Genomic DNA, 22,350 nt, shown 5'->3' on the forward strand with positions numbered 1-22,350 from the left:
GATAAATTAAATACAAAAATTTTTTATGATAAGTTTTGTGCAAAATTTTAATTGTTTCTGATGCACCTTCTAGTGTAATGAACTCTCTTTTCCTTAACGGCTGTTTGAAACCTGGCCCGAATTTAAGGCCAGATTTGTTAGCTTTCTTTTGCAGTTTAGATTGAACAGGGATATTGAAAGTGACAGCTAATACTGAAACTGTGTTCTTCCAGATAGCCTTAGCATCGTATGACGTAGATGCTGACAGATTTTTGTGGATTAAGGATGACACGAACACAGAACCAAAAGTATTATGAATGATGCAGGTTAGTTTTGGACTAAGGTCAAGTCCATTTTTACTAAATGCAGCATTGAAACACCGCGTAAACAAGTACAAAACAGATTACACAGCCGCATTCCAAATCTTAAGTAACAAACTATACGTTGATGATTTTATCCATAGTTTCAAGATGAAAAATCTGCCTTGGAAGTTCATCGGCAGGTGTACTTTGTTTTCGGGAAAGCCAGGTTTAATATGAGGAAGTGGCGAACAAATAAATATACAACTAACTACTACAAGATCTATTCAGTTGAGAAAACGCTTTCGGATATTTCGTTCTTTTAAGATATATGGATATTACTGGAATTCTAATGAAGACTGTATAAGTATTGAGAATGAAAAACTGATGAATGCAAATAATGTATACGAATATCAATCCGTCAAAGACAGGTGTGAAAAAACTATTTAACAGCTGTGTGACCTAACTGGACTTATATCTCTGTTTTAAGAGCGAAAATGATATTTAAAAAAAATCTGGCAAAAAATGCTGATCTTGGATGAACCCTTAGTAGCGGATTTAGCGGAAGCGTATCAAGATTGGTGAAAAGAACTGCACTACTTGAACGAACAGACATAACCATTGCCATTTATTTAATCTAAACAAAAAGACGAATTAACTAACAGGCACCTTCACGTTTTGTAGATGCAAGTAAAAACACATACAGAGTTGTGATTCATTTATGCTACAGTGATTTAGTTTAAGACTTTAGTTCAGTTTCGGTAGTCTCAAAACCAAGAGTAGTACCAGTGAATGAAATTACATTACCTATATTGGAACTAACAAATGCAGAGCTAGACTATTTCAGTACACTCGGAACAACTACTAAAACGGAAGATACTAAATTTTATTTCTCGTCCAAATCCTTAATTATTCTTCACTGGATCAAAGGTAAATCTTGAAAAGGTGCAATCATTGTTCCAGGAAAGAAAATCCTGGGGATTTGCTGTCTAGAGGAGACAACTTATTTGCTCTGAAAGATAAAGATTTGTGGTGGAAGTGGATCAATTTGTGGTGGAATTTTAGATAAGGAAAGGTGAAGATCACTGGCCGCAACCGAGTAATGAGATTCTGATTTGTTTGAAACTGAGTCTTTCTCTTTTCTTTTCTCTCTTAAGACCATTGCCAACAAATTCATTCATTAAATCGTTTAACCCTATTCTAGATAAAAGAGATATAATTTTAATCGGAGGACGTATTCAATATGTTAATATTTCGCACCAAGAAGCATATCTAAATTTGTTGCCAAGTGCTTGTCACTTGTCTGATCTTTTTCTTAAGGGCTGTCTAGGGATTATTTTAATTTTCTAATAGTTATTTTCAATTTGAAACCCTTTCCTTTAAATTCTTGTTTTGCACTTACAACTCCCTGTCAGAATGAGATTTCAGTATCGCGTTTAATGTAAATGAAGTAGAATCAATATTTAATGAAAGATTCAGGCATTTCCGTAGAAGAGCTCAGAATTTCTCAGTAAAGCGTGTTCTCTCTTCGGGCCACGTAGTTGCTTTAAGCCTATCTTACTACGTTCGGCCGTAGTCTTACGTGCCTGTTAATATTCGGCGGTGAGGTTGAATTACGGGCCAACTCAGGTATTTTTGTGGAGTTTGGGCTGAAGTTTAGCTAGTTAGAATGAGTTTAGTTCGTTATTTTCTATCTTAAAAAGATGAAGGAGTTTCCTGTAAGCCCGAGAGGGCCGTCTGTAATATTTCTTTCAGTAAATAAAAGGGTATTTTGACCCTTCTTTGGACTTATATTTTATAGTTGCAAGAAGGACAGCGAATAGTCGCTAGACACTTCATAAAAGTTCTAGTAGCCAAGGACATGTAAATTAACTATAACTTTATAACTGCTATGGAAAAGTAAAACATGGTGGTGTAGCAGAAATACTGACTGATCTTAAGAAGAAAACGTGGATTTTAAGAACCAGACAAAGAATTAACAGTGTTATATCTAAATGTATTTCATGTCATAAATTTCGTGCAAAGCCAGTGACTCAGATTCCTGCACTACTGACAGCTGATAGAATATCAGAAGCATACCCTTTTCAAACGATTGAATTGGATTATTTAGAACCGTGGTACATTAAAGCTCAAGATACCATGAAGAAACCCTATATACTGCTCTTCACTTGTGCCGTAACCGGAGTAATACATTGGGCACTTGATTACTCAAACATTTTTACAAAATTTTCGAAAAACTGCTGGGAGGAGAGGAATTTGCAGTGTAATCTACAACAGTGTTTCTCAACCGCCGGTCCGCAAGAAATATTTGACGGTCCGCGAAATATCCGTCTGTCTGTCCAAAATCCAAAGTGTTATCGGCCGACAACCAATATTACAACAGCACCTACATTACAGTAACAATAGTTTACTAGTATTTATTTATGTGGAAAATTGTGCCAATGGGTCGAATTATTAAACTTACTGGTCCGCGAGAACGTATCGAAATATTTTACCGGTCCTCGGAGTAAATCCATTTGAGACACACATCTACAGTGATAATGCAAAGGCATTCACGATAACTGAATCCGCTATAAAAAGAGGGGGAAGAAATGCAAAAATTGTTTTGGAAGTGATCTATAAAATGAAAAGGGCTGCTTGATGGATTGGCTTTTGGGAACACTAAATGAGATCGGTTAAGATGTCTCTGAGGAGAATCTTAGGAAAAAATCAATTCCATTTCAAGAACTGGAAGTTATATTGATACACACAGAGACAATTATCAACTTCTGACCTCCCACTTATGTCTTCAATGATCCAAATAAACCCGAATCGTTAACACATGGATAGTTTTTCACCCAGGATTATTGACTTTCTTCAAGCAAGTGAAAGGATCCCATCTTCTGAATACCAGCTTTCGAAAATGAGATAATTACAAGGAGATTTATTTAATCGAATGTGGGAAAGGTGAAAATATTCTAATCTTCTTGAGCGTAGGTAAGCTGATTAATCATGACCAATCAAACGACCCAAAGAACTTCGAAAGAACTGTGATTTTGATAAGCGAGGGGATGTGCGGAGACTTTAGTGTCGAATGGGCATTGTGACAGAATTGCATTCTGGACGTGATGGCCGTATCCGTGTATGCACTTTCCAATAGAACTCTCATTAGAAGCCTGCATTATTTTAAACTCGGGGAAAAAAAAAAAAAAAAAAAAAAAAAAAAGAGGTTTGCGAAAACAGTATTTTTTCCACGTAAAAGTAATTGCTTGTTCGCTTTACTCCGCTTAGGTTTTTGAAATGTTTCAAAAACGGTTCTTTTTTAAAATTATTTTCTGTTCTTTTATCGTCTTGTGAAAGAACAAAATACAGCTATTATGAGAAAAATATCTTTTGTTGTTTACATATTTGGAACCAGATAGAAGATCTCCTTCGCTCTATCTCAGTAACAGTGTTTATTGTGTGTAACAGTGTTTATTGCACACAATAAACACTGTACATAATAAGTCCACTGAACATAAAAAATCTGATTTCTGCGTTTTGTAAATAGGCACCAAATTAAGTCTATTTTCAAATTTTTCCAGTGCTATCCAAATTAAAAAGCTGGAAAAAAATTAGCTATATGCCCCAAACCTCAACTTATAATTAATGATAAATAATAACATACTACTATTGCTACGAAAGAAATTTTAATAATTTAATAATTAACGACATATTCAAGTAATTCTTTTTACATGTGCCCAAATGGTAAAATAAACAGATTAAAATTCAGATACGAACAAACACAGTCATAGCAAAGGTTAAGTTCTGCCAGTGTTTTTAAACTTACTGCGTATTACTCTTCATAAAATTCCAGGCATAAACTGAAACTGTTATCACTTGCCGTACTCTTTTTTTACACATTTGGGACTAAATAGCATTAAGAAAAATTATGTAATACTGCTTTACACGATTTATTTTGATCTACGTAGAGGGTTCAAAAGTGAAGTTACAACTATTGCCACCACCTGACAGAACTGCTCAATAAGAATGACGTACCCCTAGAAGAAAAACTCATATTTTCCTTCAAAAACAATTTTCTTGTGACAGATGTAAGAGGTGACGTACAGCAAAAACAAGATTGTGCTGGCTTAACTGGAAATTTACTACACAGCTGAAGTATGAGAAATAGTATCATTTGTGCGACTATTTATAATCATAACAATACTGATAGTCAATGTGCAATTAGGAAGGTGCATGGGGCAAAAGCAATATCAGTTCCTGGCATTATCAAATATTACCAGCAGTTCGAACACTATTAGAGACATGTTTGAATGCTGATTGGCAAAGCAGAGCCATCAACGGTAGATCACAGAAGACACTGTGGTACAGGTTTATGAAGTGTTTCAAAGCAACTGCAGAGCGACAGGCTCAGAAATTGCACAGGAGTTGATGTCTAGGTTGACAATGTGTTCCGACGATGAACAGGTGCAAATAACGATTTTATGATAGCTCCGTGACCAGAAGGAAATTTCTGCCCTATCGTCAGGGCATCACTCGTTCAATTGTTCAGGCAAGTGAATACAGAAAAGAGGTGGTTATATTCAAATACAATGGTATGTGCTCTAGTAATATTGTAATGCATCGATTTAAAAGTTTTTGATCTACAATAACTAAATACAGCCTATTTTTTTTAATATCCTTCCTAGCATGCTTGGAACAGCCCCTTTTTAAAAATCTTCAACTAAAATTAATTCTGAAAAACTACTCAAACAATAAAATAAATTAAAATTTACATTTGTAAAAATGCACATATAGGCCAACTTTTGAAGCAGTTTTGATGCATAAAAATGCCAGCATTCTTATATTGCTTTTTTAAGTTTAAAATATGTTTTCATAAGGAGGTAGGCATCTTCATACTGAGGCACTCTTATGAAGACTATTTTGGAGAAAATTGAGTTTCGCCACTTTAATGACGGGCATCGTTATAAAGCTGCTGGGTTAACTATTTAAAGCAAAGCACATAAAAGCTGTCTGCCTGAGAAGAAGGATACTTTTGCGAAGACCTTACTAAGGTAAACTGGCTTGTATTTACATACCACGAAACGCTATGCAGCCTTCATGAACAGGGGTCCTAATATAAGGTTAAGAAGCAGACTGAAATTGCTTTGCAGGAGAATTGTAGTAAATGCAATGAACAAAGCTAATAACAAGATACAACAAATTAGAGAAGCGAAACTAAATTTTGATGGATGCAAGAGAAGGCTCGAAATGCACCAGTGTAGCGATAATAATAGTGATAATGAAATTTGAAATTTAAAAGCTACATATCAATTATCTTGAAGAGATAACTTTTTAAAACTTCAGTAAATCCTTCTGATTCGGTCTCATTTATTATATTATTAGAGAAATTTATTTATATATTTAGATTTTTCTTTCAAGCACTATAATAATCATTAACAAAAATCCCATTTTCCACCCACAATCAAATTATTTACAACATTTTTAATCGGAATAATAAATAATTACTAGTTTATTACAAAAGGTGTACCAAAAATTTTTATTACGATAACTACCAGCTTATTGCGAAAGCTTTACCAAACAGAAAGTAAAAAACTATTTTGTACATTATGTTGATATTCATTTCTGAAATGCTAATGTTAATTTGCCAATGCATTTTCGAATTTCACAGCTGAAGAACCTTACAGTGATAAAAATTGCAAACACACTTGGGCTTCAATTCTGACAGATACAAAACGTGACGAACTTTAAAAAAGGTTATTTCAAAAGAAATGAAAATATATGTATTGAAATCTACAGAAACTGAAGGAAAAAAAAGAAAGTCTGCTTCCACAGAGTATCAGTAATTTCATATAATATTCGAAGCCTTGAAGAGAGCAAGGTTTTGAGGGTACCGGCTTTTTGTGCTGCTTAAATTCCGTGGAATAACGTTTTAATTTCTCAAAAATGTAACTACCTAATAACTTACTCTTGATTGGAAGACTTATTATCACATAACGAGGATAACGCGTATTTTATATGCTGCACGTATCAGATACAGTATTCTAACGCTGGAATTAAACGAAAGGAGAATATTGATTGAAAAATAATAAGAGTACCTCAATATAAAAATGCTTGCATCCTTATGAAGAAATGTTTTAGCTTGAAAAAGTCAACATAAGAATGCTGGCATTATTATGCTGGAACACCGTTGTATACAAGGTTTAGTTTCCTATACTAATTAGTAATAGAGCAAACGAAAATCCTACTTGCACAGCAAATGCCTTACCGTTAAAGATGCCCGTTACTTTACGAGAGCTGCTTTCTTCAAATTCTAAACCTAACTTTATAAGTTGTGGACACCTTTATACTGGTGCCCACTTACGAAAATTTCTGTTTCGGAAAATATTGTCTGACTTGCATGAAGGCGCCTTTAACCAAAAACAAATTAGTAAAAGTTTCACTGGCATGTTTATTTTGGTTCAGAGTATCGTATGTTAAAACACGTTCAGAGCCTCATTTGCAATCGTACAAAATTTTATAGTTAATTGAATTGGGCTTTATTTATTTATTATAGTTTTAAAACTAACTTTCCAAAGCGTTTTTGATATATTTATAGAAAAGAAAGACCATGTATAAGCGGAGTTTCAAAATCTTTGTTTAAGGGTCACATGTATCATGAAAACATTTTAAAGCATACAGCACTAGTGTTAAAACGAGAATTTGATACATAAAATTTGAACATTTTTCCTTTTCTTTTCTCGGAAATAATAATGTTAATTTGTTCGATAAACATTCTCACTTCTACTCTGGAAACGGAGGAAAAGTGTCTCAAGTTGAACGGAAATTGCTCTTGGCACAGAAAACAGCTGAAAGAATTAAATCATTGATAAAATATTACAAGTGCACGTGCACTTGATTCTTGATTAAATTTCACACATTTTCTTAATCAATAATCCATTTCAATCTACTTTATTACTATAGTTTAGATTCTTCATTATGCATATGAATGTACAATGAGCTTATGGTGATACTGCTAAATTAAATTGCCTAATAATGTAACCAACGGCATTCTCTCTCTCTCTTTTTTTAAGAAATAATTAGCCTAAATTACTAATTTTATTTCGCTTATTTACAATTAAATGAACGAAAGTACACTGAACATTCACTTTAATTATTATTCATTACTTATTTATTATTCACTTTATTGAATATAATTTTCCTATTATTTGTGCATTCGGTTGATTAGGTATAAGGTATTTCTCCCGCCTTCCTAGCGTGCCTTTGTAGTGGTCAGCACACTGAACCGGTATTTCAGAAGTCCGTGGTTCGATTCCCGGCGAAGGCGATTGCTCATTTTTCATGTTTCCTGTTTCCAAAAATTACCTAATGTCTCTACAAACCTGTCAACTTTATTCAAGAAATTTTCTTTGAATTAAGATTACTATTAATTATTTGACTGAATACCTCGACTCAAAATTGCAAAAGAATTGCATTTTAAAAGCCGCAGTAGCTGGGTAATGCAATAAAATAAGTTATTGTTTATACTTTCCCCTAATGCTATTTCTAAGCGTTGGTATTTTACTTAGAGAGATCAGTATATCGAAACCCACATTTCAGAAACAGCATATATTTTCATCCAAGGATAAATGAAATTTCAAATTAAATATATGTAATACACAAATATACATGTTTCGTTTTACAAACTTGGGAATATGAGCTATTTCCCCTTAGACACTCCTTCATGAAGGCATTCCTGCACTTAAGTACTCTGCCATATTCAAATAAACAAACATTCACAGAACAATTTAATTAGTTCAGTTATTAAGGCCAGGCATGCAAAGGTTATTTACGGGGACGAATGCTTTTCTAAAAGAACGTTCTTAGGCAAATTGTCTCTCATTTATGTTACGCATATTGAATAGAACGAAAATCCCATACAGTAAGCTCCGCTAGAGGAAATCTCAAACCTGATCTATCTACTGGCGTTTAGTGGTCTTAATTCGACCATTTGAGGGGTCTGGAATACTGAATAGTTCTCTATTAATTCTTTTGAATACAGATAAAGGAAAGGAATGCGCATCATAATAATATCGTAGATTCTTAGAATAGGAAACAGACATTTTAAAATTATATTCAATGTCAATGTTAAATGCTTAGAAATTTAAGTTTTTTAATTTTAGCCGCTGTATGAAATACCGTTAGAATTATTTCAAGTTATGAAATTTAGATCTATTGTAATATCGAGCACATATTACGTGATATTTCACACAGTTAACATTTATATTCATTAAAAAAGGGATTTCCATCAATGGGAATAGTTACCAATTAAAAAAATGATTTAAATTTTTTTATACAAATGCAGTCCATAAAATTTCAATGTAGAGATTAAGAATTATTCTTTTGCGTTTATATTTTAATAGCGCATAGGATTCGTCATAATGCTTACTGAATGAACACACCCATCTTGGGAGAAGGGGGAAAAGAATTGTATTTATGATTACATTAAAATTGCAGTTAGAAATAAATTCAAGATACCTATAACTTTCGAGAATTTTTTTAATATTGCATTCATCTAACATTAACATTTGAATTTGAAACAAAAGACCAAAGCTACAAATATTAGTTTGAACATGCTCAAAAGCTTTCTTTGAAATTAAGTGCTGCTCAGTTATAATGCTATTCAATATATTGCAGTTTCGGATACTTAAAAACCACAGGTAAATAACAGAATCTTAATAACGCACCTAGCAACATAGCGCTGATCCTTCAGTCACTGAAATACCATCTGAAGAAAAAATAATAACCATTTTCGATCTTTGAAGAATATTCTTCGCCACTAAGAAGAAAAAAAGTTTAAAACTTTGCAATTATCTGCTATCAAATATATGATAGTTTAATATTGCATTAAATTAAGAAAATCAAACAATTGAAAATTTTGAAAAAAATTTTGCAAAAATGCATGTATATGTTACATGTGTCATTAAATAAATAAATTCATGTCCAAAATTATACAACATGATGGAACTACCTATAGATTTAATGCATACAACTGCCGTATGTATTTACTTTTCATGTACTGCATTTCGTACATGATTTTTAATTTGAAAATTTGTATAATCTTTTGACTGAAATACAAAAAACGTGGATTTTGAAATTCACTGTTGAATATGTAAAGTTCATAGTTTTTTCTCTGTTTAAATATACAATTTCGTGATTGTAGAATTCGTCACTTTCAAAATAATGCAGGGCTGTCCTAATAAATGGACTTAATTCTTACCTGTTGTATCGAAAAGCACTTCCTGTGTCAATCATTAACTATAATAAAGTATTGGATGCAGCTATTTTTTTAATTTATTTCTCTCTAGGAAGCTGATTTATTTATTTCATAATAAAAATCTTACCTGATGATAACTGCGGTGATTTGTTGGAGTTGTCAACTTACTCAAAACAAATGTACTTTAAGAATCTTTCTCTAAATCAAATTCTGAGCAAGCGAAAAGTGAACGGTAATCCATAATAGATTAATTATTCTAGAAATATGTTAAAACAAAACTGTGCAGCTTCGGAAAAAGGAAGTTGTCAGCAATATTATCTGCAGAATTCGAGCGAAGTCCGAACTTGTAGCTACGTCCGTCGGAATGAATTTGTTGAATGGAAGTGGCACATACAAGAAGCCCGGAAATTTGTCTGCAGTGCGTGGTTGACGATAAAAGACCCGACTTTTGACTTCCGGGGCCAGCACAGGCCCTCTTTTTGCGATGTCGCTCGGCCGTGTACAAAATTTTGAGCCTTTTTTGCGCATGATCTATTCTTCCTCTAAACACGGCGTAGTTCCCCTTTTGCTCTAGTGAAATGCTGCTTTCTATGTTTACGTATCTACGTTCGGGTGTGGTCAATATTAATCCGAGCTCCTATAACCCTTTCTAAAAATTGACACCAATGTCTGAAGATTATGATTAACTATAATCCTTTCTCTGGCATCAGAATCTGAGATTTTTAATTAATACAGTTCTTTTAGTAATTATAAATACGCTTGTTCAGCATATACCTTGCAAAAAAATATTAGAATTACCTGAAAATGCCATACTAGCTTGGAGTTATACAGCACTTCTTGATGTATTGCGAACAGGGTTAAGTATAATAATATCCTTAAGATCTGCTGGTTCGATTTCAGCGCAAAGCAGTAATGCTAATGAATCGGGGAAGTTTTTGGAATTCTAGGAGCATGTGAATTCTTCTCGCGTTGTTATTTTTATTTTCGCCTTTTTTTTTAAATCATTTATACGTTCCTAAGAGTAACGCTTTTAATTTATATGTTCCTAGGAGTAATCTTATTTGTAGTATATTCCTTAAAAAAACCATGAATGTGCTTCTATGAATAACACTTAATTTCGTTCGAAATTTTTCTCATTTCTTTTACTCTATCATGGCATTTGAAATAGCTTTCTTTCTACGAATTTCAATTTTGCATTCAAAATAATTGATTTTTTCTTTCACTTGAGAGTATAAATATCAATCCGTAGTCAAAACTTTTGAATTAACAGTGTACATACTTAGAATGCATAAAATTTGTAGAAATAATCTAATATTCTGAAACTCATGAGATTTTAATAATAAACAAAATTGAATTACAGGTTCTTGAAGACTTAAATTACTACAAGATTATCACTCACTGTTCACTGAAGTGCCACTCCTTCCTCCTCAAAGATACACCGAATCTTATAATTTACTTATGTGCAACCTTTTGCATTTATACGCTGCTTTTGCTTAAAACAATATTCCAGATTTAATTTTTTTTTTCATTTTTGAGTATAAGAATAAATAATGTAGGTATTCTATTTTCAGTTAAATATAGTGAAACATAAGTCTGCTTAAATTTAAATTTCACAAATGATACGCTTGCGACTACAGTTGCCGTTGAAAATATACATTTGATATAGGGAGGCTCAGCCTGTTGGATTTTAAAGTCTATACACGTTGGACCTATAATATGTTAAAAGTTTAAAGCTTATTCAGATACTAATTCAGAAGTCAAACAACAAAAATCAGCGTTATATTTTCAAAATTTTCACAGGACTAGTTTCGATGGTTTTACCGAACCACCATCCTCAGCTGCAAAACCGGAAAACATTTTGAAAATATAACGCTGATTTTTGTTGTTTGACTTCTGAATTAGTATCTATTCGGCGTGTTATTGTGTCTTCCTTGTTCAAATAGTTAAAAATTTGTTGCCATAAAATCTTTTTATCCTAAATAACTTACTTATACAAGTATTACTTGTATATTCACATCAACAAAGAAAAACGTCCCTCCCTCTACCCCAAATGGCCGGACATTTATTCGTCTTTCATCGAAAACGTTGCCCATGGTGAATTTCAGAAGTTATATACCTGCAAGCGTGCATGAGAGAATACAAACATCTAAACTTTCTCCGGGATTCGAACTCAAGCCCAAGACCAGGGCTCCCGGCTCCCATACCATTGCCAACAGAACGGCGCTAAAGAAAAGAAGCCCAGTCGATTTCAAATACAGCATACATAATTTTATTGTGCTTCTCGTATAGTTTCACCGTTTTGCAAATGAAGTCCTTTGGCAGTCCTGCAATAAGCTAGTTGAAGATGATTTTAGTTGACGAATTCTGCAATAAGCTAGTTGAGGACAGCGCCATTTTGTTAGCATTTATTTATTCACTTTCTGTTTCTGCATCATCTCCTTTTAATTTTCACAGTATTTCAAATATTTTCATTATTAGTCTATTCAAATTAAGCTAAATAATAGTCGTATGATGACTGCTAAGTGATCAGGGATGATAAGTTCTATATTTAAGTTATCAAATAGTTGTTATTTAAACATATGATGATTTCTAAGTGATAAGTGATAGTACTATATTTAAGTCGTCGAAATATTATTATTTAAATTTCAAATCAATATCATTATCGGTTGTAACGAAAGTTTCCCGCCACCGCAAATATCGTCTGCGCAAACAGATCGCGTTGGGCGCGTTTAATCATATTTTGTCAAACACTTTTTGGCATTTGAAAGAAACAGATTTACTTTAGCCGGCGTGTTGTGAAATACTGTGTTGCGGCGTGCATACTGTGTTGTGAAATTCGTAAAAAAATATCGTTATCATTAAGTACAATATGTCTGAAATAGAACTTTCACGCTATTAGATTAGAACCATCATTTGCTTCCAGTTCTGTTGCAAAACGTCAGCTGCAGAATGTCACCAAATCGTGTGTATAGCTTTAGGTATTACACTGTGAAGGTTTGGTAGCGGAAGTTCAAAAACAAAAACTATGTCATTCAAGAAGTAGAACGCTCTGGCCGTCATACAGACGTTGATGAGGCCCGCCAACGAAAACTTGTGGAAGAAAATTCATATGTAATCCCTCGAGAGCTTGTTAAGGAGTTAAACGTTAGTGCCATATTCAATTAGTCGCGTTATGCATCGCATAAGCTTGACGTACGAGTTCAATCGTTGGGTGCCGCATGAGCCGATTCAAGCAGATAAGGACAGACGTGTTCGGGTCCGCTGGAATCTGTTCGAATATCAATGCAAGGACAAAATTATGGACCAGATCGTCAGCTGTAATGAAAAGTGACTTACTTCAACAATACAGGCCGAAAAGAGGGTTCGTCGGCAGCGTCACAGAGCGCAATTTGACCAACAAAAAGATCATGCTTTGTATCTGGTGGTTGTATTATCCACAAAGGGTATATGGAAAAATGTAAAACCCTCGACAGAAAGGTGTACAGCGAGATGCTACACCGTGCAAACGCTGCTATCAAGGAAAAACGTCGAACTGAGTTTCGGCGCAAAAAAAAGTAGTGTTCCTTGAAGATAATGCAAGACCACAAATGTTTGCATTCGCCGGCTGGACTCTGAACAAACTCGAATGGGATCTTTTGCCATCCCCACCACATAGCCCCAACATCGCTCCTTCGAATTTCTACCTTTTTCACACCTGCAGCTATATCTTGCTGGTGCTATCTTCTATTTTGCACAGGACGTCCGAAATAAGATTGATTGAACTCGCGGTTACCAAGTTTCTGAAATGAAGGCTTTGAAAAACTATGTCATTCAAGAAGTAGAACGCTCTGGCCGTCATACAGACGTTGATGAGGCCCGCCAACGAGAACTTGTGGAAGAAGATTCATATGTAATCCCTCGAGAGCTTGTTAAGGAGTTAGACGTTAGTGCCATATTCAATTAGTCGCGCTATGCATCGCATAAGCTTGACGTACGAGTTCAATCGTTGGGTGCCGCATGAATCTTTGGCAGAAAATCATAGATTTGGGTGGTGATTACTACCTGCACTAAAGGTGCTGCTTTCATGTTTTTTTTTCCCTAACTTAAGAACGTTTTCTTGGCAGAAAACTTTGGTTACAACCAGATATTAAATTATCAAAAGTATCATCTCATGAATTTCTCTTTCCCGCTTCATTCTCTCAGAGTACTATAGTATTTCTGCCTACCAATAATCTATTGCAGTGGCACTCAAATTTTATGGCAGTGCGACCGCCATAAAAGTGCAAAAGACCCCAAAACCAATTTCTCGACTCCAGTTAGAGCTTCGATCATTAGTTACATACCATAAATTCAGATTTTTTAATATTTCTAATCCCCTTGGCGAAGCCACTATAAATTTTCTTGACCACAAATGTGTAGCTAGCCATAGCTTGAATACCACTGCTCTAGTGGATAAGACATCTATTAACAGTTCACCCAGCACTCAGGTTCCGTCGAAGAGGTTACCTGGATAGGACTTTTGTGTTTTCCTTTGTATAACATAAACACGAGGAGAATTTTCCTTCGCAAGTTCTCCATAGATGTATCCCTCCTTTCCCAGACGCATGCTTTGTCATAATCAGCTAACCGATCGATATGCTGTAAATGTCATGCATTCAATACATAAAGTCTCATAATATTTTACTTTTCGTAATAAAATCCTGTTGAAATTAACTCTAACAGTTATTACGATGGCTTTTAAATATTTAAATGAGCCAAAGAACACCATACACTTTACTTTAAAGAAGATTCTAAAAGTAATTGATCTTAGAGAGGAAGACATACCGAGAAAGAGTAAAACTAAACTGCTTCTGCCAAACAAGTATTAATTTTTTTTCGTTACTTAAAATTTATAAACAAAAGTACAATTTCAACGAAAACGCAAATACTAATAAAGCGATAATAATAGACCTAGAGCCATTTAAATTACCTTAAAGAAATAAAAAAATGCTTGTATTTGTTATGGATATTGCACATTTGTTTCCATATGTTTTGCCGAAAAACACAATTTTATTTCAAAGCAAAATTTTTAATGCTTGCGAATACATTTGTTTGCTTAAAACACATAATCTAACTTTCAAAAACAAATAATTTAAGCGTAACAGTCATTTTTCTAACAAAGGATCAGTAGATCAGTATTCAACAAATTAGACTCATCCAGATCCTTTCCAACAGGAATAAAATCTGCCTCAGCGACAACCGAGACATAATGTCATGGACAAATAGACAGTTTATAGCGGAATTGCAAAAGACTGTAATCAACTTCGGACAGTTTCAGGTTAATATGACTGATTGATAATCGATATTCGAGTGATTACTCTTGTAGTAAAAGTAATTAGCACATCCAGCTAATAACTGGAAAAATCGTAGTTCAGATCCTAGCGAGTATTTTTTATAGATTCATATAACGAAAAACAAATTTTAGGTACACTAGCAAAGCGAAAACATTCACGCAATTCATCAATATACTGCGATATTACCTTGATTGCAGTGGAGAGTTGCCAGAAATCTAAGATTTTCGTGAAATAATTCACAGCCCCGAAATAAAGTTTTTGGGATGTCGATTTGTTCCAGGTTTCCTTTCTTAGAAAACAATTTGTGAGACGGAACAGAAAATGAGAGATTCTTCGTCCTTGAATTTTCATCCGTAAAAGCTTCTTTCTGCTCAAATGCTGCCCTAGTTGGAAAGTACTTTCTCCAAGTACCTGTCCAACTACTATTAGAATGCTAATTTTCTTTTATGCACGATTGGTAGTTTGGATAGGTCTGGTAGTTCTCAAGACTATTGCGTGGTGACAGTTTTACGATCATTTTGTCGATCGTTCTTTCTAAACAGGAATTAAGATGAACTTTATTGTTACATCTTGTTTCAATGTCTGCCCGTTTCAATATGGCAGAAATATTCCCTGAAACACCTAAGGCATATTTTTTTCATGTTCTGGGAATGTTTCAGAAACTTAGGCTACGAACGTAAAGTAAATATTGAAAATCAAAAATTTGTTTTGATTTTACAAATAAAAAGATTCAAACTGTCTTTCTTCAGAACCAAAAGATTAGTACTTAAAGATTCTCTCAGGTCTATACAACAAACCAGAGGTATTAAATTCAAATTGTATGCGATTTACATACACAATTTAAACACCTAAGGGCTAGATTCCCCCCCCCCACAAATGAAAACATTTTATTAACAAAATTTAAAATGTTTTAAATAAATTTTAAATTTCGCTTATTAAATATTTATGAAAACATAAATATAATAAAATAATCGACAAATATAAAAATAGTAATAATAATATCGTAAACGGGAAAAACTCAAGTTTCTATTTATTTTCTATCTGAAATCTAAAGTTTGGTACTTCCAAGAGATATTTATCAGTTAACACTTTGTAATTCAAACATATTAACAGCTAAATGTTAAATTCTCCTAATTTAATTCCTAACTCCATCCTTAAATTTAAGCTAAAAATAAAGTTTCCAGAGAAAGCTTTCCAAGAGGGACAAAACTTACAAAACAAGTGAGAATAAATAATGATAACCTGATTTCTTTCCCGTATTTATTTACATTTTTCTTCGGCGCATGTATAAAAATATATATGTTTGTATGCAAATAATTATAAACTCTTTATTTATTATTACGGCTTGGCACTTGAAGGTAGATTAGATTATATTTTTCTTAATTTTTTATTAAATTTAATTTGAATGATAAAGTGTGATTTATTTTCTCACTAATATATTTGCTGAAAATAGTAAGATAAGTGCGACGGTATTTCAATCAGACTTGCATGGAGTATCGCAGATCTCTAATAATGGTTTTGCTCTCATTCCATTTTTAACTCCAATAAATGGAACTCTGTAACCTTTCTTTTTGTGATCTTGACTGGAAGGGACAAGTTTCTTGAAATTTTGGCTCCAAATGGGCGTTAGCCCAGAAGGGCTATTAATCTCAAAGCGGCATTTTGCATCGAATCACTTTTCAGATTGTTGTCACCAAATATTATAACTCTGTATTATATTTAAAGAAAGTAAATAATGAAGAATCTACATGAATGTGTGTATGTTTCTCGCACTGTGAAAAACCAACGATACCTAAAGTCAAGTTTACGATACCTATAGTCCTCCACCCGAACATGGGCACCTAGAAGCCGAAATTTGTTTTATTGCCTATTTTATATTTTGCAAAACTTTAAAGCATTTTTGATTAAAAAATTGGACAGTTTCAAAGCGAACAACACTGTAGTGTTCAAAGTGGCAAAACTGTAGAGAATAAAACATTTTTATCTCCAGCGCGAAAGATTGTCTATCGGCAATTCTTAAGATATGCTGTTCTTAAATATTTTTAACACAATGTGGCGTTAGCGCAAATGCTTTCTAAAGATATATGTGTCTGTAAATGGGGAGAAAAAAACGCTTGTTTAGGCGTAATATAAAATCTGAAATATTTCAGGTTTTTATGTTATTTATTAATTTTAATGTTCCAGCCATTTGTTTCCGCGTGGTCTAGTAAACTACACCTCCCTATTAGTGTTCTATTTTCGTTCAAACCTTAGAGAATGGCGCTGAACTTGGGCCTCAGAATGTCATGCAACCTTCTGATCCGCGTTACGAGGCAGAACTTCAAAAACTTCTAAACGAAGTAGGATTTCAGTCATAAGGATAATTAATTCCTTGGAGAAATTTTGTGATTAAGTTCGCATTCTACTAATTCTGAATTCTCCATATGCGAAAATGGAGATCAACTAGAATATGAACCATTTTTCATGTAAAAAATATTATTATGGGAAAGATCTTTTTAAAAAGCTTTCTGTTGAACCAAAAAAACTGTAAGAACTCCTGTTAACAAAATCATCCGACTTCCAGGATCGCTTCCATATGGACTATTAAGAGGAAAAGTAAATCCGAAAACTGTTTGGGAACTGCTCTTTACAGTTGAAATATTGCATAATATTGAAAAAGAAGAAAATTACCCTCAAAAGAAGAGGAATTAAAAATCGAAGAATAAATCAAGAATTACGCATGACAATGAAAGGAATTTTAGGAGGTGATTGCAGAAGAGTAGGAGATATTGAAGAGCCCAGAAGGAAATAAACTGGAAGCGACGAAAACATGTCGTTTATCTCCACCAAAGAAAATCTAAAAACTGCATACTCATGCATGTATTATAGAAAACCTTTATGTTTGGAATGCACTCGTAAAGTGTTTTAGGAATGTGTACAAGAATCAAAACTGAAATACCACTATGAAGGAACAGTTCAGATTTACCCATTGTCAATTTTTTTTTATTTTTTACCTAAGGGATACTTTTTATATTCGATTATTTTTATCAAATATATACATAACAGAAAAACTAACATGATTAGAAAAAATAACTGATTTTATGCTTCCCCAACCCCAGAATATTCAGTAAAAGCCAATTACGGGAAAAAAAACTGCGTTTTATAAAACAAATGTTTTTCGTGTAATAATATATTCAGTAAAATATAAAAATTAACTTTAAGAAAACTTTCTACAGAATATGTAAGCAAAATCTCGTACTAGCATTTTTATTAGAAAATTTTATTTGAATTTAAATTGAATGGGGTCTCGTAGACGCATCTCCTAAATTACGTCCAAATCTATCACCTCTCAGTTAAAGGTTAAGACACATGCCTATTTCGCAGTCCGAAAAGGTGGCAACCCTACACCGGAATCGAACCAGTGGTATCTCAAGGTATGCTTGTTTGAGGACATTCAGATTTTTCCACAAGACTAAAACATTTCCAACTTGTACCAAACGTAAAAATCATGAAGCCACTGGGCAATAATATCTACTTAGTTGTGTTGCCTTGGTGCGTTGAGGATCTGAAGTGACTTAATCTGATGTTGGAAGTCATGAATCGTAAGTTCATTCGCATATGAATGCGAATGAACTTAGGATTCTGATCTGATTCAGATCAGAGGGATTAGTAAAAAGAAGGTATGTTTGTAACCTGAGTTTCAATCTTATCTAATAATCAATAAGTGTTATACGTAGAATTTACATTTTTCCAGAAATTATGTTTTTAATTCAATAAAGTACATTAGTTTGTCTTGGTTATTACCTTCATTAGTAAATCTTATAATGATTATGGAGGTTTACTTGAAGCTAATAACACAATCACCCAATCTGCATTATTAATACCTAAAACATCTTTTTATATAATGATACTGCTTTCGCTTCACAAGATCGCATCTAAAAATGAAGCTGTTTTTATATCGCATCCTTCTGTAAAATAGAGTAGTTGTCAATTTAACTAGCTGAATCATTCAAATACGATACATAATATTTCTTAGCGCTACTTTGTAACAAGTTTTGCTAACTTTTGTAATAACAGTATAAAGTAAATAATATTTTCCAAATGCCATTTTTTTTAGTACGTCACCGAATTTTTCTCTTAGCTATATTAGTTATAAATTACGCAATAATGAATTATGCAATTCAAAAAAGAATGCAATATTTATCATAAAATTCTGTAAAAATATAGGTTATAAATACCTACATCTTGCTTTCTTTTTTTAATTTTATTTAAATTGCAACCCATTTTTGAATAATATTTTGACACTTCCCTATTTACAACTTTTTATATTCTGAAAAGAAATACAGAAACTAATATTCGAACTGAATACTAGTGAAGTTTTAATGAACTATAAAAATTTTTCTTTAATAGATGACATCACTTAACATTATTTTTATCTGAAGTGAAATATTTGTAGAATTTTCTACCGCTTTGAATTTCTGCATAATTTGGTTCATTAAGTTTGGAATCTTTAAAGGTATTTTTAAAAAACAAATTCTATTTTATTTCTTTAACTGATATGACAATTACGCTGTAATATACATTGCCCTCCAAAAGTTAAGGAATAGCATTTTTTTCAAAGCTCACCATTACAAAAATGTCACGTTTCAAAGCTCACCATTACAATCATTTAAATTCATAGTTCATATGCATAATAGTAACGAAGTATAAGGAAATAGCAAGAAACAATAGCTACCACTTTTATTTTATAGAAATTGAATACTTATATAGGAAATGGAGAAAAATGCAAGCATTGTCATTTTTGTTCACGAGTGTTGATCTTCAGTTGTTATTACAGTTTTATAGACAATATCCAGGAGAATCTATCAATGTCAAGAAGTCGTTTGCCCGATTCGGTGAGGTGGCGGGCGATTGGATGGATGGAGATGGGGATTTAACAAGCTGATGCTGCTAAACGTCTCAATGTCTCTCATAGTGTGGTCCACCGACTATGGAATCAGTTTGAATCTGAGGATTCTGTGTCTAGAAGACATGTTCCAGGTCGACCTAGAGTTACAACACCTGCGGGAGACCGTTATTTAGCTCTTTCGGCCCGAAGGAGGAGTAACATTACTGTGCCTCAGCTCATGGCAGATCCTTTAGTGGAAACAGGAACAAGAATGTCAGCTACGACAGTGCGCACACACCTGCACAATACAGGTCTGTATGCAAGACGACCAGTTGTTTGTGTCCGCTTGACCCGAGGACACAGACAGGTGCCCATTTATGTTGGTCAAGAGAACACGTCTCATGGACCAATCAACAATGGGCGTCTGTTCTCTTCACATACGAGTCCAGGTTCACAATGGAGAGTGATTCAGGTCTGGAGCTGATCAGCTGATCTGGAGGGAACAACGCACCAGATACAACCAGTCCCACATTGTGGAAATATACAGTTACAAAGGTGGTGGAATCATGGTTTGGGCTAGGATCTCTCTCGGTGGTCACACTGACCTGCATGTGTTCCATGGAGGAACTATGACCGGTGTGAGATGTCAAGATGAGATCCTTGACAATACGTCCACCCATATGCCGCTGCCATTGGTACTGGATTTCTTCTGATGGACGATAATGCGCGACAGGACCGAGCTCGGGTTGCTGAAGAATATATTAAGGGTTACGGTATGGAGCAGATGGAATGGCCTGAATCCGATACAGCATCTTTGGGACTACTCTAAGAGACGGGTTGCTTCTTTAAGTCCTCCTCCAAGGCCGTTAGGTGAGCTTCAACAAGGGTTACTGTGTCTGGTCGTTGCTTTTTCATTTTACTGACCGACAACGTGGAACATGACCACGACAAAGTTGACAGCATGGAACGTAGCTTCCGCCAATGTATTGCAGCTAGGGATGGATTACATTCCTTATTAAAACCCATTTTTGTAATGTTAAGACCCCCATTTGTCCTAAAAATATGTGATATATTGTTTCTCCGAGACTGGATTTCTCTGCCAAGAGTGCAAATTTTTGTTGTAATTCATGTTTGTGTTGAACTTTAGAAACATTCAATGCCACATTAATTAAAGAACTGCTTAGTGAACATATGCTGTAAATTTCTTATTTCTATGCTGCTTCATTCTCAGATTAGACACATGTGCAGAGTGCAGTTGTTTTCTCAACAGTTGTGGCGATATATCCTGTATTCGTAATTTGAATTTTGCTCTACAGAATATGTTATTAATACATGTAAATTAGTTTTGCTTTTTATATTCATAGCTTACTTTACTAAGGGATGTTTTATGCGTTGATTTTGTTTTATTAATATAACAATTATTGCATTCTAAAACTTATTTCAAGACTACGTAAGACTGCCTATTAAGGACAAGATTTTCATTAATAAAAAATCTGAGATTTTAATTTTTTAAGTAGGAAAAAGCATGCAACGGTTATCATCCTAAGTTATAATCCAATTTTGAATAAAAAAAAACTGCGGAAGATTTAAAAAAAAGTCATTTCAATTACTTAAAAATCTTAAATAGAATGTGTGTTGAATCGAGCATCTGTAACAGAATACTCAACTTTAGCAGGCATTCATTGAACCTTCAAACGCTCGAAGTAGGAGATTAATTAACTCCCATATAGCAGAAATGATAAAAGTCACAGTTAATTAAACATCTTCTAGTTGGAGATTTAACTATATATTATAAAATATAAAGCACAGTTCTTGAAATTAAAATAGTAACTTTTGGAATAAATAGACTATGTGAAGAAATACATTAATTCTAATTTCAATATAAGAATGAGTATTCTTTCTTATTCTGAAAATAAGTTAATCATATAAAAGCGCGAATCCTAATTTCTGTGTCCAAAACATTTTTAGCCCAAAGGGGCGTTAGCCCGGATGGGGAGAAGGGGTATTAGTCTCAAAATCGCCTTTTGTGTCGAATCGCTAAAAGCGTTGAATCACTTTTTAAATTATTGCCACCAAATATTATCGCCCTGTATTATATTTAACGAAATTAAATAACGAAGAATCTGCATGAATATATGTATATTTCTGGTATTGTGAAAAAACAGCGGAAAACATTCATCAAATTTTGAATAAAATAGTCTTCCATCCGAATATGAGGACCTGTAAGCCCAAATTTTGAATTTCGACTTTGTTTTATTATATGTTTCATATTTTATAAAACTTTAACGATTGAAAAACTCGACGATTTCAAAGCGGGGAATGGCAACACTGCACGGAATAAAATATTTTTATCTCCAGCGCGCAAGACTGCCTATCGGAAATTCTGAAGATATGCTGTATTCAAATATTTGTAGCCAAATGCTATCAAAACCTGTTTCTAAAGGAAAACAAAATGCACCTTTAGGCGTAATATAAAATTTGAAAACTTTCAAATTAAAAAAAAAAATTGCATGATTATTCAAGTATACAAAAAACGCTTTAATGTACAATTAGTGTAATAAAACACTGCATTAAAATTACAATAATCTGAAATTCAGTGATTCGGCAAACCTGATAACCGGGCATGTCATTCACCGATATTTCTGCTGTTACCAACTT

At 33.6% G+C, this 22,350-nt stretch overlaps 1 long non-coding RNA gene across 1 annotated transcript in view; it reads right to left on the reverse strand.

The window, feature by feature from the left end:
• The window catches only part of LOC118182615 (uncharacterized), a 47,437-nt gene that overhangs the window by 15,137 nt on the left and 9,950 nt on the right, over positions 1 to 22,350 (reverse strand). Inside the window, exon 2 of the long non-coding RNA XR_004757091.2 lies at positions 8,984 to 9,075. This is a non-coding gene — a long non-coding RNA (uncharacterized LOC118182615). The remainder of the gene's footprint in view (positions 1 to 8,983; positions 9,076 to 22,350) is intronic.

Source organism: Stegodyphus dumicola, chromosome 6, assembly GCF_044657685.1.
Source record: "Stegodyphus dumicola isolate Sdum_Otavi_A_Nest chromosome 6, ASM4465768v1".
Taxonomy (NCBI): domain Eukaryota; kingdom Metazoa; phylum Arthropoda; class Arachnida; order Araneae; family Eresidae; genus Stegodyphus; species Stegodyphus dumicola.